The sequence below is a fragment of the Lissotriton vulgaris genome, chromosome 7 (assembly GCF_964263255.1).
Source record: "Lissotriton vulgaris chromosome 7, aLisVul1.2, whole genome shotgun sequence".
In the NCBI taxonomy this organism is placed as follows: Eukaryota; Metazoa; Chordata; class Amphibia; order Caudata; family Salamandridae; genus Lissotriton; species Lissotriton vulgaris.
This window is the reverse complement of record NC_141695.1, coordinates 1014535362-1014551162: the sequence shown is the minus strand read 5'-3', so window position 1 is coordinate 1014551162 and position 15801 is coordinate 1014535362. Positions and strand designations below refer to the sequence as shown.

General features: G+C 43.5%; 1 protein-coding gene across 1 annotated transcript in view; it reads right to left on the bottom strand.

Annotated features, from left to right (window-relative positions):
* The window catches only part of KCNIP1 (potassium voltage-gated channel interacting protein 1), a 1655018-nt gene that overhangs the window by 288719 nt on the left and 1350498 nt on the right, over positions 1-15801 (bottom strand). The gene's annotated exons all lie outside the window — the stretch shown is intronic.

Here is a 15801-nt window from a genome sequence, read left to right as displayed (position 1 = left end):
GCAGTGCAGGATGCTAAATGGGACGATGAAGCCAAAAAGTGGAGGGTGCAAAAGATAGAAGCAGACAAGCTGTACCCGATGCTAGAAGTTACGGGGGAAAAGAAACCTCTAGAAGAAGATGAGGATAGCGAGACAGAAGAGGATCTGATAGAGAGACTACTAACAGATAGACGAGAAGCCGAAAGTCCTGTATTACAACAAGGGGGCGGAGCTAGATGGGGGGAATATAAATCACTTCCAGTAACAGAGTGGGATGCCAAGAAGGGTGAGGAAGTACCTCAATCTAGTTCCGAACAGAGAGTAGTAGGAAGATTCGTGGTCCAGAAGGTGCCAGAAACGCAGTATGCAAGGTCGTATCAAATGCCAGATGCTCTACAAGTACCTGTTACCATAGGGCCTATAGTGTCAATCTACAACCCAGAGGGGGTCCAGCAGGAGGAACAGGCACGGTGGGACAGGGAAAGGGCGGAGATGGAGAATAGGAATAGGACGATCAATCCTCAGAGGCAGATACTAGCACCAATGAGTCGGAGTACACCATTAGATTCCGCAACGGGTCCCTGGATAGAACAAGGGGGTCAAAGAGGACAGATGGATTTGAGGGGACCGAAACCGAAATCCTATAAGGAATTAAGGGAATATTTGAGAGAATGGGATACTGCCGAAGAAACTGAGAATAAGAAATTAGAAACAGGAGCAGAATGGAGTGATCAGGATAACAGGATCCTCTCTCACTGCGGGGCTGGCGAAAGCAGCCCTGAGTGGGAGGGAGGAAGTCAAGGAAGCAGAGGAGATACTTGCCATATTACCAGTGGCAATAGGCAAATGTGCAACAACAGAAGTACAGGGTGTGGGGAGGTGCCTCGCGTCACCTTTAGTGAGGGAGAACGAAGGACACAGGAGTACCGAAATAGTTTCAGATGCACTCACCATGCCCCAGATGAAAATGCGCGACATTGGAATCACGGGAACATGGAGAGTCGTGAAACGTCTCGACATGCATCCGGTGATCATAACCGAAATCACGGAAACATGGAGAGCCGCGAAGGGTCTCGCCATGCATCTGGCGAAAACGAACGAAGTCATGAGAATATAGGGAGTCGTGAAGGGTCTCGCCATGCATCCGGTGATCACGAACGAGATCGCGGGAGCATGGAGGGCCATGAAGGATCTTATCGGTTGTTGAGCGACACCAGACAGCAAGCGAGTTACAATGGTTTAGAACAGCACGGTGGATCCTATATCGTATCTGGAGACACCGAGCCAGAAAGACGGAATGTAGTGATGGGGAATGGAGCAATGTTCCACCACACCCCAAGGGAAGATGGAAAGGCTTGGGATCTAGAGAGGTGGGAACAAAGAGGTGGAAGAAAAACTCCTCATAACTCACCTGTGCTTAGGCGTAGGGCGCATAGTGGAGGTGAGAGGGATGTAAGAGAACAACCTAGGACTGACGTACTGAGAGCTGAAATAAAAGCAAGACGGATTGATGTAATGAGTTTAAAATCAGACTTGGATGAAATAATTGATGGCACAGTGGCAATAGAAAGGTTAGAGCTGTACGAACCAGATGAAATACTGTTTTTATCTAAGGATGTTACTCGGAAGGCAAGGGCAGCTCATGAAAAATTATCTGAATTGGCAGACAGGTATATGATAGACATGTCACGGACTAAAGCTTTGCAGGCTAACCACAGGCTAAATTGTACCGATCGAGATCTAGATGAGCGTAGAACGATTGGGCTAAGAGTACACATAAGGGAATTGATCATGTGTATCAGGATATGGAGAGATCTGGATAGATGGGAGGAAAAATGGTCCAAGAGGGGATCTGTCAGAAGGAGTACACTCGTGAAGTCCCAGGATGGAGACCTAATGCGAATGGAAGCTTTCCCTTTGCGAGAAATCGCGAACGGGAACTACGTTCATGTGCCCTGGAGTAGGGGGGATTTAGCGGCATTCACTAATTCTTTCCCCAACCTTAGAGAGAACCCCGTAGAGTGGTACAAGCAGGTAGAGAGGTTCGTAAAGATCTCTAAGGTACTGTGGATTGATTTGAACACCTTGTTCGATATCGTAGTACCCGGAGATTTGTGGACGGCATGCAAACTTAGTATCGAATGGCCCACTTGTGAGCCTCCGAGAGATACCCAGACAAACGGCCCATCTGATAGAGTCATGGAAAAGTACGAGAGAGTAATTGCATGGCTAAAGGAGAAAGTGCCAGTGCAAGACATAGACTGGGTTAAGATAGATCGAACGACTCAGGAGCCTAAAGAGACAGTTCACGAGTTCTATGAGAGATTGCTGAAAGCATTCAAACAGTATAGCGGGTTGGATGTAATGGATCCTAAAGACATAGGACAGTTTGTGTCGAAGTTTGTTCTAGGATTGAGGCCAGACATAAGCCTGATGATTCAACAGCATTTAATTTGTTGGCAGAACAAACCGTTAGATGAGATTCTGAGGTACGCAAGGTACTGTAGCAACGAAATAGATTCGAAGGCAAAGAAACTTAAAGAAAAGCTGATGTTGGTGCAGATGCAATCAGCTGGAAAGGGTGGACAGCGGCAACAGGGAACAGGAACACCAGTAAAGAAACAGAATAATCAGAGCAGAGATGAGGAAGAAAGACCGAGACCGAGAATGGATATCGCGACACTGAAAAAGACAACGAGGTGTCATCAGTGTAACGAGGTGGGACATTGGAGACGCGAGTGTCCATATAATGTCGAGACGGGGGAATTAGAACAGGAGGAGGATGAGGTTCAACCCAGCATGGTAAAGGGAACAGCAGTCCCGAAGGGAAAGTTTACCAAAGGGGGGAATCAGACTCCTCGAGCCCCGTTTCCTCAACCGCCTCGCATTACAAATGGAGGGAAAACCTATAGACAAATGCCATTGTTCGTAGGAGGAGAAGAATGCTACTACGTTGATCCTCTTACAGGGCAACGAGTGAATAGGGAAGAAGACTGTACTCTAGGTGCGGCCCTGGAGGTAGACCAGAGAGGACCATACGTAGAAGCTGAGGTAGCTGGATGTCCTACGACCTTTTTGGTAGACACGGGTGCCACTCGATCCACGTTGAGATCAGCGGTAGTACCAGGTTTGCCAATGTCGGGAGAGACGATACAGGTGGTAGGAGTCGCAAACAGGAGGATGACAAATCCCCTAACAGAACCAGTGTCAGTGAAGATAGGGAATTACAGTGATGAACATCAGTTTGTGATCTGTGATTCTAGCCCTGTGTGTCTGTTAGGAAGAGATCTGTTGTGTAAACTAAATTGCACAATACATTGCACACCTGAAGGAGTAGAAGTGCAGACCAACGATGAGGATGCCGATTTTAAAGTTGTAAACTCGCAGGAATGCGTGGAACTATATCCTACCTTGACAGTGGAGGAGCTTCCACAGGATTTGAGGGAGAAAGTGTCAGCTGAAGTGTGGGATTTTACTGGAGAAGAAATAGGATTGATCAAAGGGGTAGAACCTGTAAAGATCATGGTAAGACCCAACGCCGACTATCCGAGAATACCACAATATAAGTTGACACCGGAGACGATTGCAGGAATAAAGCCTGTGATCGAATCCATGATTAAGCAGGGAATACTGAAAGAGATCGTGGGAAGTCCATGTAACTCCCCGATTATGGGTTTACAGAAGCCTAGTGGAAAATACAGAATAGTGCAGGATCTTCGAAAGATTAATAATATTGTTGTCTCATGTTGTCCAGTGGTACCGAATCCATCCGTGATATTGTTTCAGATACCGTTCCAAGCTGAATGGTTCACCGTAATAGATTTGTGCCAGGCTTTCTTTTCGATTCCTTTAGATGAAGAGAGCCAGTATCTTTTCGCTTTTAAGCTGGAAGATCGCGTTTTAACATGGTGTCGTATCCCTCAGGGGTATACAGAAAGCCCATCGATTTTTAACCAGCTGCTGAAGAAAAATCTTGAAAGTCTAGTACTGCCCAAGAACTCGGTTCTAGTCCAGTACATAGACGACCTCCTAGTTGCGTCAGAAACTGAGGAAGCTTGCAAGGTAGACACCATTACCTTACTAAATCACTTGGCCGAGAATGGACACAAGGTGTCTCCAAGTAAATTGCAGTATTGTCTGACTGAAGTGCAATACTTGGGCCACAGGATTGAAAAGGGAAAACGGAAGGTGTCTCCAGACAGAATAGAGGCAATCATGAAAATGAACGCGCCTACAACACAAAGAGAAGTCAGGATGTTTCTAGGCATGGTCGGTTACTGTCGACAGTGGATAGCCAACTTTTCACTGAAGGCAAAACCGTTACTACAACTGACGCACAAAGGGGTAAGTGATCCGGTACCATGGGACAAAGATTGTTTGATGGCATTTTTGCAGCTGAGGGAGGACTTATGTCGTGCCCCGGCTTTAGGAATGCCTGATTACACAAAGCCATTCTTGCTTTACTGCTGCGAAAGAGAGGGATGCGCTTTAGCAGTTTTGGCCCAGTTACATGGAGATGCGCGTAGGCCAGTTGCGTATTTTTCGGCTACATTAGATCCAGTAGCTGCAGCGTTGCCCGGATGTCTCAAATCCGTAGCTGCAACGGTTGTCAGCATTGAAGGATGTGAAAGTGTGGTAATGGGACATCAGTTAGTGGTGTACGTACCGCACTCTGTAGAATTGTTAATGACCAGGACTAAGACTCAGCATCTGACAAATAGCAGGCTCACACGCTACGAGCAAGTCATACTGGCTGCCAAGAATGTGACCCTAAAGAGATGCTCCGTCTTGAATCCTGCAACTTTGATGCCACTTCCAAATGAGATTGATGATGAAATTTGTACAGATCATGACTGCCTTGATGTGACTGAACTATGCACCAAACCGAGACCAGATATCGTGGATGAGCCATTGACTGACCCCGATGAAATATTCTTTGTTGATGGTTCATGTGTAAGAGACGATATTGGTCAGCTGAGAGCAGCTTATGCAGTTTGTACTCTTACCAGAGTTGTGGAAGCCGCCTGCCTGGAAGGAGTACATTCCGCTCAGGTAGCTGAAATTATTGCTTTGACCCGTGCCTGTATAGCAGGTAACAAAATTCGAGTCACCATATACACCGATAGCCAGTATGGTTTCGGGGTAGTTCACGATTACGGGCAGTTATGGTCTCAAAGAGGTTACATGACCTCCTCGGGTTCTCCAATTAGAAATGGAGAATTCGTGAAATTATTGTTAGAGGCATTGCAAGGTCCGTCAGCCATAGCAGTTGTCAAATGTGCCGCACACACGAAGAACGTAGACTTTGTGTCGCAAGGCAACCGTTATGCTGATGAAGTAGCGCGTTATTGCGCAGAACAAGGTTATTCACACACCAATGTAGAAGTGGGAGGAATACAGGAGAGAACTGAATTAACAATGTTGTTAGACACTGTAGATACGTGGGATGAGCTAAAGAGTGTTCAGGAAAATGCACCAGAGGATGAGAAAAAGGGCTGGGAGACAGCTGGATGTACTAGAAGTGAGATGAATTTTTGGATCTCTGCAGACGGGAGAGCAGTTTTACCAAATGAACTTGTTAGTCCAATGGCAAGGAAATTGCATGGATCAGCACACATAGGTAGAGATGCAATGGTGAGAGTATTCAGACAAACGTGGTTTAACCCGAAGTTTAGAGTAGCGGCAGAAGCAGTATGTCAGCGATGTGCGATCTGTCAGCAACTAAACGTAGGAAAGAGAACACCAGTCGCATTGAGTCACATAGGGGGGTCTGGGGGGCCTTTCAATAGAATGCAGCTTGATTTCATTGAAATGCCTCAGTGCAATAGACTCAGATACGTTTTAGTGATTGTCTGTATATTTTCTAGATGGGTTGAAGCTTACCCTACACGTAGGTGCGATACACTCACAGTAGCGAAATTGTTACTTAGAGAGTTGATACCGAGGTTTGGGGTGCCATCCTCTTTGGAATCGGACAGAGGAACTCATTTCAATAGCGAAATAGTGAAGATGCTATGTTCAGCTTTGAGTATTGATCAGAAGTTACACTGCAGCTATCGACCAGAAGCTTCAGGGATCGTAGAACAAATCAACAGTACAATCAAGTCCAGACTTGCCAAAGTCTGTTCATCGACGTCTCTGAATTGGCCTGATGCACTTCCATTGGTTCTTATGAGCATACGTAGCACACCAGATAGGAAAACAGGTCTGTCTCCACACGAGGTGCTAATGGGAAGAGCTATGAGATTGCCATCGGTTCCGACTGCAGCGTTGTTGAACATCACAGACGTTTTGATCTTGGACTACTGCAAGGGACTATCTGATGCCATTAATTCTGTGTCCCTCCAGGTCCAGGCTGCAGAGGTTCCATCAGCACAAGACTTGTGCCATGACCTGTGTCCGGGGGATTGGGTCCTGGTGAAGAAGCACGTTAGAAAGAACTGTCTAGACGTGCGTTGGCGAGGACCGTTTCAAGTCATACTTGTTACGAACACTGCAGTAAAGTGTGGGGGCCTGCCAAACTGGATACATGCTTCACACACCCGAAGAGTGCCAACACCTCTGGAAGAAACAGCTCCTCTCTCGGATGAGAATCCAGCGGAAAGCGGAGAAGCCACAGAGGGGGAAAGCCAAGCTGTAGAGGTGATCGAAGAGGCTGAGACGGTATCGGAGCTGGCCGACGATGGTCAGGACACCAGTGGGACAGAAGTCGTCTCAGAAGAAGAGAGTACATGGGAGTTCGAATCAGATAACGAACAAGCTGTGAGCGATCAAGAGACAAGTCCAAGAACAAGGAGCGGGAGGACAAGGAGTGACGAAGCCAGTTGGCCGGAGAGAAGAAGAAGGCCAAGCTTGAAAGCAAATCAAGAAAGAACCCTTGTCCCGATCTCTGAAGAGTCGGATCAAGAAGAAGACACTACAGATTCAGGTTCTGAGAGTCCGAGAAGATCAAGAAGGGTACGTGTGCCCTGCAGAAGGTACGCTACCCCAGAGTGGACTTATCTAGCAGATGTCTTGGGGACAGAAATCTGGGAGAGTGAAAGAAGTGAAGGTAATCGATCTCGATCCATTTGTGGCAGTGGAGATATGGATGTTGACGCCTGGACTCGAGACTGAGGGGTTACTGACTTTCACACTTCCCATACCCCCATACCTAAGTCGGATCAAAGATCTAGTGCTAAATCGATTACAGTTTCCGACTTTTGGTCATCAAATTCCAGAAGAAGAAGAAAAAGTTGTTCGTTTTGAATTATTGGAACTTGTTGTTAAAGCTGCAGGTACGAGAATAATTGTTGATGCATAAAGACTTTTGTATATAAGCTATAAAGAAGAAGATAACCTAGAGCCGAGTGGAAAGAAGAATAAATTTAGGGATTACATTTAGAGGACGGAGAAGGGTTAGGGTTGTCTGTTGTTAAAGATAAAAGACATTGTTGCGAAAAAGAGATTTTTGTTGATTAAGAGCACTTTACAGACTGAGAAAGCAAATAAAGCAAACCAAAGACTTGCAAAGAAACTTTTCTTCGTAAAAGAAGGAGCTACGCTGTTTTGATAACATGGAGAACGGCAGCCCAAACCGAAAAGCAAAATGCATAGCAGGTACACTAATAGCAGTAGTAATTTTTCTTATTATTACAGTAGTTACCACATCATACATGGTAGGACGTGAAACTGATAAAGAAACAGCAGATGTAAAGCCTGTAACAACTTTGAAACCTGCTCTTGTTGGGAAGAAGGAGGAGAGCAATGTCATCCGTGAAAAGGCGTTACTGGCAAATGAAGCTCGTAGGTTACACGTAGACGAGTCACAGGGAAATTTTAGGTCAAATGCATATGCCAAGCTATTGTATGAGTATATCGATGCCATGGAGGCCAAAGAATGCTATGTTTGTATGCAATTGCCGGCTTCCGTAGACGAAGGCATCAGATATCATCATCTCCCACTGACTTATGGGATAACATGTAGTTTACTGCTTAGTATATTTTATGGTAGGGAAGGATTCGAGTACTACTTTTCAAATTATGATTCGGTACTGCCTGAAGTCCCGAATTATAAACAAATGAATAAGTGGGACTATTACAAAAAGGAGGATAGACTGACCAAATTCTTTCTTCCTTGGGATACACTAGATACATCATATGCACGCAGAAATAATCTGACTTGCAAAGTGTCAGAAGTTGAGAAAAAGTTCATAGGACAAGTAGATGACCGATACAGAAGGCAGAAGATTCTGAAAATGTCAGGACAGTGGAAAACAGATTGGACCGAAGAAGAAAAAGCACACAAGAAGAAAGGTAGCAATGGTCCAATAGCTTTGGATAGAACGCAGAAAGGAAAGTTATGTTTAACTCGAAGCAAGACGTATTATGAAAGTGTATTTGTAGGTGAAGTAAATTGCGAACATGCTTTTAGGTTAGAGTATTATACGAAAGATTTTATGAAAGGGATGCAAGCGATTCCAAATGTATATTTTGTATGTGGAAGAAATGCCTATGTAAAACTACCTGACAATTGGTATGGTTCGTGTTACTTGGCAATTGTCTTCCCCAAAATATATCATGCTAAGGATTTAGCGATCATAGAAGGAAAGGCTTCGACAAGAGCGAAAAGGGAAGTAGGAGATGCCGAAGTAGTTGGAGACATATTTGGAGCGATGTTTCCTATGTTAGGTTTAATACTTAACGATGTTAAGATCAGGAGACTAGCTACAGTTGTAGATAGATTATCTGCAAGTACTGCAAGGTCATTAATGTTAGTAGAAGGAGAGATGCAGTCGATTAGGGCAATGGTTCTTCAGAACCGACTTGCTTTAGATGTACTGCTAGCAAAAGAGGGCGGAGTTTGCAAGGCTTTGAAGGTCCAAGAATGTTGTACTTACATTCCAGACAATTCAAAACCACTTGAGAAAGTCATACAAAATATTACACAGATACATAAAGAAATCGAAGATTTATCAAAAACAAATGTTTGGGAAAAAGTAGGTCATGGAGTAGGAAAGGTTGGAAATTGGTTTGCCAATCTTGGTAAAAGCGTTATATGGTATATACTAAAACCTGTATTGATAGTATTGATTTGCATAATCACATTATTAGGGTTAGTTAAATTGTATAAATGGTATAGGTCGAATCGGTTACAAAGATCCATGAGAGAGCAAGAAAGGAGATTAGCTGCTTTACAAGATCAACAGTACAAAAGCTTAAGAGCTCTCGAAACGATAAAAAGGGGGAATCTTGTAACTAGTTCTGTGTAAAATGTTATTCAAATTGCACTTAGTGATGACTCCTAAAAGTCATCAAAGGGGGGAACTGAGAGAGCGCAATTTGAATAAAACGTATATCCGAGCCATATTTACAAGCATATCGCATAAACGTAGGAATGAAATGTATATCGTAACATGAAGTTGACACTTATAGCATATAATTAACCGATGTAATCAAAGTAATATAGGTAATGTAACTGTATTCACTTTAGAACATGCGTTAGATTTAGAAGGCCCGTATACGTAGTGGGCTAATGTCGAAATGTGTAGAAATGCTTATGAACTGAAGAACGTGCAAAGTAGAATTCTTGTACGTGTGTAACTTTAAATGGAGAAACGGCGAGAAATGTAAAATGGAGAGATGTGCAGAGAAAATACATAACGATGTAACGAATGAGAATATAACTTTGTATCCTATGTAATTTATATTCTATGTAGAATGTATTCACTTAAGCAAACGATTTACTAAATATGATTATATATAAATATGTGTTAAAGGTTATACTGTGTAGAAAGCTTCTTGTAAGAATGTTAGAAGGGTTTAGGTCATGTGTGATTTTAACCTAGCTGACCAAGGGTTCGCAGGAGTGTAGTCCGCTGTTTGTAATTTAGTGGGCTCACAGGAGTCGTGAATAGCCTTGATGTGAACGTGCGAGCCAAGGGGTCTAGTCTTTGCTAGATTTAAGGTGACAATGCCGGACGAAGTTTATGGCCTAAACGTGATAAGAAGCGCTTGGAATTTGAGTGTTGTTTAGAGAAGTCCGTTCACAGGACCAACTAAGGTTACGAATACAGCTATAAAGAACTAAAGTTCTACTGAGGTGATAGACTTTGAGCTGAAAGTGTCAAATGTAATGTCAAATGAAGTCACCAGCAAGAAGACGAAGATGGCGCCTAAAGGAGAAGGGTCAACTTAACGGACGACGTGAAGAGATGAAGCCATGGAATGAGCGAAGAATGACATCATTAAGAAAGTACGTGGTGGGCGTCGAAGGGGCGTTCCACCCATACCGTGATTGTGTATTTTAGGGACAGCACCCCGGGGAGAAGGTAGCGAAGGCGAAGGCGAAGAGCTCAGAGTAGATGACTTGAGCAGATGCGCTGAGAGAGAGATCAGAGCGCAAGAGAGCAGTAGGCCGAGGACTCTTAGAGAGCGGATGGGTAGGCAGAGAGGGTACTGCTTCTTAAACTTACATTACCTTTAGAGGCTAAGAGAGTTTGTACTTCTTTGGAAGTCAAACTGCTGACACCTTTTTAGGTTAGGAACTTGCGAAGTAGGGATGTCACTTAGTACAGAGTAGGGACAGATTTCACTTGTCTATTCTTTTGTAGATGACGCAACCGGACCACATTGTATCTATGCTTTAATCACCAGATTTGGAACAGAATTGAAGGAGATTTGGAATTGATTTTAATTGTATTCTTTTGTATACTTATTGAAACTTATCCTGGGAGGATTGTATACGCACTTAATTTTGATTTTATATAAAACTTTTGAAACTTCATCAGTTGTAAGTGGTTCTTCAGAGTTGCGTCAGTTAATGGGGTTTATCTAACCTATGCGGGGTTTGTCTTTTACTCAATGACAGATAACAACCGATCCAAATTGATGAATGAGATTAATATCTAAGTGATCAAAAACGGTATCAAAATCTCATTCCCCGCACATAAGTACCTCCCCCCCTTTCAAATCAGAGTACTTACAATCCACTTTGTTCTTCCTTCGAGCATCCTGGGGTTCGACAGACAGACCGAATATTCCAGCTCAATGAAAACGCCAGAGGACTCTAGGTTCCACCAACAATTAACCAAGAACATTCAGGAAATCATAATACCGCCAATTATTGCAATAAAAACTCAACAATTGACAAACTACTAAAGCCTCCTAGCTTCTATTTTCGCCCGTCCCTCCAACACTATACTTGCATTTTTTCTATGTATAATTTATCATTGTTATTAACCTGAACTTGACACGATGAAGCACTACTAATGTAAGTTCGGGGTGACTGTCCCATCGATTATAAGAGCGCGCAGTTAGTATAGTGTAGCACGTCTAACCAAATGAAAATGCATTTTTCTTTATTTTAATAAATTATTGGAATGCTGCTCTCTTGTTTTTTAATGGTTGTGTACTTATGATTGCGCTGTTAAAATTGTTATAAATGTTATGGCATATACATGCTAATGAATAAATAAATAGAACAAATTCATAGAATACAGCACACTGCCACAAATATATTACTAAAGCATGGCATGGAACCACAATATAATTTACAAACAGCCCATTTTCCACTGTATTAGCAAAAAAAGTCTAACAGGTAAATGTACTGTTAAAACTATATGGTACACAAACAATAATTTGTGGAAATCATGTTTCAGCAAATATCACTTGCACATCATAAAGTATCTTGATGTGTTTTGAACCTATTAAAATCTTGTTTCAATCACACTTTATAATTGCAAAAATGTACTTCATTTGTGCTTTCCTAAATGCTGTTTTTGAAATGTTTGTAACGTTCATTTACATATATTTAAATGTTGTGTGTTAGAAAAAACATGACATCCTACAGACTTTCCTTTCACACTGCCTGTAACCTAGCAAGATTGTCAGGCGGTTCACTATACAAAATACTCTCAGTTTGCAGGCAAATCTCCATGTTCAAAGAATAAGCACCAATTCGTTAGAAGACATAGCCTTACATTTGATCTCTGTGTTTGAATGCATAGCCAAAGTGACGTGATAAAAAACAAAATTTAAAGGCCTCTTTATTGCTCATTCACCTTCTGAACTCCAGCAAGTTTATTTTGGTGGGGTGCTGCAGCACTCCCCACCTTCCAGCACCGATCCAGATTTAAGTAAATAAGGGAAACACGCTTGAAAGTATGTTTTCCTCCTTATACTGTGTCAGGAATGCAGGCTGCATACAATGAGTTCTAGTCTAGTGGCTCCATCGCAACATGACAAGCTAGCTGAGTGGCTCAGCTGAAGGCTGGCAATGATTGACAACTTCGGCCCTGACTTTCACTTCAAGTGTATTGGCGCTGGCCAGGCCTAGCAGCCTCTCCTTCATTCAACATGGCCTCGGTTCAGATTGGGCAAAACACATCTTATCACGAAATGAGAATTCACTTCTTTCTTAAATGCTGAAATTAGTGCCTCTCGTTAGTTTGGCACAAAGAGAGGGTAATTCATTCCTTGGCCAGAAGAAGGCTCGGATTTTGACTCTCTCTGTGCCGGGCAACTTGCAGGCAGCTGTTCCCACTCTCATTTTCCTGTATCGAATTCTAGACAGGACAGAACCAACCAAACTAAGACTGTATATCCTTCACAGTTCACGTGCATGGAACTCAGCTGCCTGCTTGACAGCAGCACGGCACTCCCTATGAATTAATAAAATAATCCTGCTTAATGGAAGACCATGGTGCAGCCCAGGAAGCGAAGGCAGAGCCAATAACATCACTTTGTACAATATACATAATTTTAAATCTTCCCTAAAAGGAAAGGCATTCTGTTCTAATGCGGCAAATGAGTGTCATGTAATTTAAAGTGCCTTATTTGGACTCATTTTCTGTAATAAAAAATGTCACAGGTGGTGGTCGAAATTACCATCTTTTGGTTTTGGTATTCCCACAGATTTCTTTGCTTTCTGTAAATAAATCTGCTATTTGTTGGCCATAGGATTCTGCACAATTTACTCCCGCTAACTAGTGAGAGGTAAAGAGCTTTTCCTCTCACACTAACAATAGTAAAATGAACATATTCCTAATTGGACCACTTAATTTAGTTATACATCCATGGAATATAGTACTACATATATCCAGGGCCTACTAGTGATCTGCGCCATTCATTGCGCCACCCTCTTAAGTAGCACTATGAAACATGTTTCCATTTTTGTCCCATGCAGTTTTTAAACTGCTATTTCTACCTGGCAAGAAAAAAGTCTTGCCAGGCCGAAACCATCCTTTGTAATACATATGTCACCCCAAAGGTAGGCCCTAAATGCCTATATGGCAGGGCGCATAATATTTAAAAAGTAGGAGATATTTAGGGCCTGATTCACAAAGGAAAACCTACACTTTTGTGTATGTTTATGATTATTCGCTATTCACAAAGGGATTTGCGAGTATTATCTTTACAAGTGCTGAGCCTCCGAATACAAAAAGGCATGTTCATAACCAGATGAAGCACTTCTTGAAGAAGGTTAAAGACAATCTTGAGGCCAGTCAAGAAGTAACGAAACTCTAGTACGACCAGAATGCCACTCTGGTGGAGTTTCAGCCTGGCCAGAAGGTATGGGCCCCGTGCTGGACTGCTGGGCAGGGCCATATGAGGTGAAGAAGCAGGAGGAGGATACCCCCTACCTGGTGGATATCAAGACCCCTAGGAGCCCCTTAATGGTGCTCCACATAAACCGCCTCAAACCACACTTTGAGAAGTCTGAAGCCACCATGCTAGCCGGGACAGATGATGGTGTGGAAGAGGAGAGTGGACCTCTCCCTGACCTCCTGACTAATCAGAAGCACAACGGGTCAGTAAAGGGAGTTAATCTCTCCCCTATTCTGACCATCAGAGTGACATTCGCCAGTTACTGGAGCAGTTTTTCTTTTTTGTTCTTCCTCACCCCAGGGCACTTACACTTGTGAACAAGACATTGATACTATGCCTGTCAAAAAACAGAATTTACAGGCTGGTGAGAAAGGTGAGGGTCAGTATCAAGGAGAAGGTCTCCGAGATGCTGGTGTTAGGGGTGATTGAGTCCTCTAACAGTCCATGGTCCGGCTCAATGTTGCTGGTACCCAAGGCTGCCCCACCGGGCACCAACACATGAATCAGGTTCTGTGTGAACTACAGAGGACGCAATTTATTTACCAAGACTGACTCTCACTCCATTGTCCAAGCTGATGAGCAACAGACAAATTCCTTAGTACTTTTGACCTCACATCAGGGCATGGCAGATTTCTCTGATTGAGGGGGCAAAAGAGAGGTCAGTATTCTCAACCCACAAGGGCAACTTCCAGTTCAGGGTGATGACCATTGGCTTAAAGAATGCCATTGCCACCTTTCAAAGGTTGGTGAACAGGGTCCTGATTGGAAATAAGGCATTCTATGCTGATGACCTAGATGACATAGCTGTCTTCAGTTTCAGCTGGTTGGAACACCTGTACCACCTCAATGAGGTGCTTTAGGCCGTGCAGAAAGGCGGCCTGAATATGTCGGCCAGTAAGTGCCAGATAGGGCAGCGTACTATGGTGTGTCTGAGCCACAAGGTTGGCGAGGGCAAGGTGCAGCCCTCAGGCCAAGACTGAGGCTATCCTGGCCTGGCAGTCCCCAAAACGTATACTGAAGTAAGAGCATTCTTGGACATAAGAGGATATTACAGGAGATTTTCTTAAGGAAGGTAGCACCTTTGATGCCAAATTAAATGAGCTGATTTCCAAGAAGAAGCCCAAAATGGTGATCTGGACAAAAGCTTATCAGAAAGCCTTTTAGTCCCTCAAGGAATCCATGTGCACAACAACTTTACTTAATGCTCCTGACTTTTCTAGGGAGTTCATTGCAGGAACATACAGTTCATAGCATGGCATAGGGGCTGTCTTGGCACAGTTAAATGAGGAGGCCTTAGACCAGAGGTCTTCAATCTGTGGGGCGCGACCCCCAAGGGGGTCGTGGAGGCATGGAAAGGGGGTCGCGCACTTCATTTGGAAAAAGAAAACGGCCCAGACGATTAGTTAAAATGCTTTACTGAGCTGGGAAATCGTGGCCAGGCAGACCGCTAATCATGCATTTCTACCAGTGTGTTGCTGGTTTGAAAGAAATGCAAATGTGCACAATGAGTCAATCTGCAAATGTAAAGAATTTGCAGATTAACTCATTGTGCACATTTGCATTTCTTTCAGGCCAGCAGCACACTGGCAGAAAGGTGTGTTTAGCGGTCTGCCTGGCTTGATTTCTCTGGACAGTAGAGTGCTGTTGCAGTTAATTGATCAAATCACTTGAAGCTTTTTGAGTGGTAGAGCTGTGAAGTGTGTGTGTTTAATTGTCTTTGTATTTACATAGTGCTTTCTATCCCTGAGAATGTGCTGAAGGGACACTTATGTAAAAAAAAAAGCATTACATAGGGTCTGGATGTTACTAAAATCTAAGGGTGTTATTTACAATGAAATGGTGCAAGGCAGCTCTGCAAATATTTGTACTGCACTGCCCCACACCAATTCAAAAGAGCTGGAATGGACTATATTTATAAGATAAGGTGCACTCATGTCCTTTCTGCCGGCGCACAATTTGGTGCCTAGCGCCAATGCAGGCACCTTTGCACCATGATACAAGGGCGTCTAAAATGTTGGCAGGATTGTTTTTGTTCAAGAAGGCATGCCTTCCTGCGCAAAAACAACCCATGGAGGTTTTTTCCTCTTTCTATGTGCGCTACACATAGAAAGAGTAAACAATTGAGGCGAAATAAAGATATTTCTCCTCGTTATGCATCTCCAGGGGCAGCTTACACTTTTGACGCATCCATAGGTTTACAGATCCTTGTAAATCTGGGAATGTGTCAAAACCCAA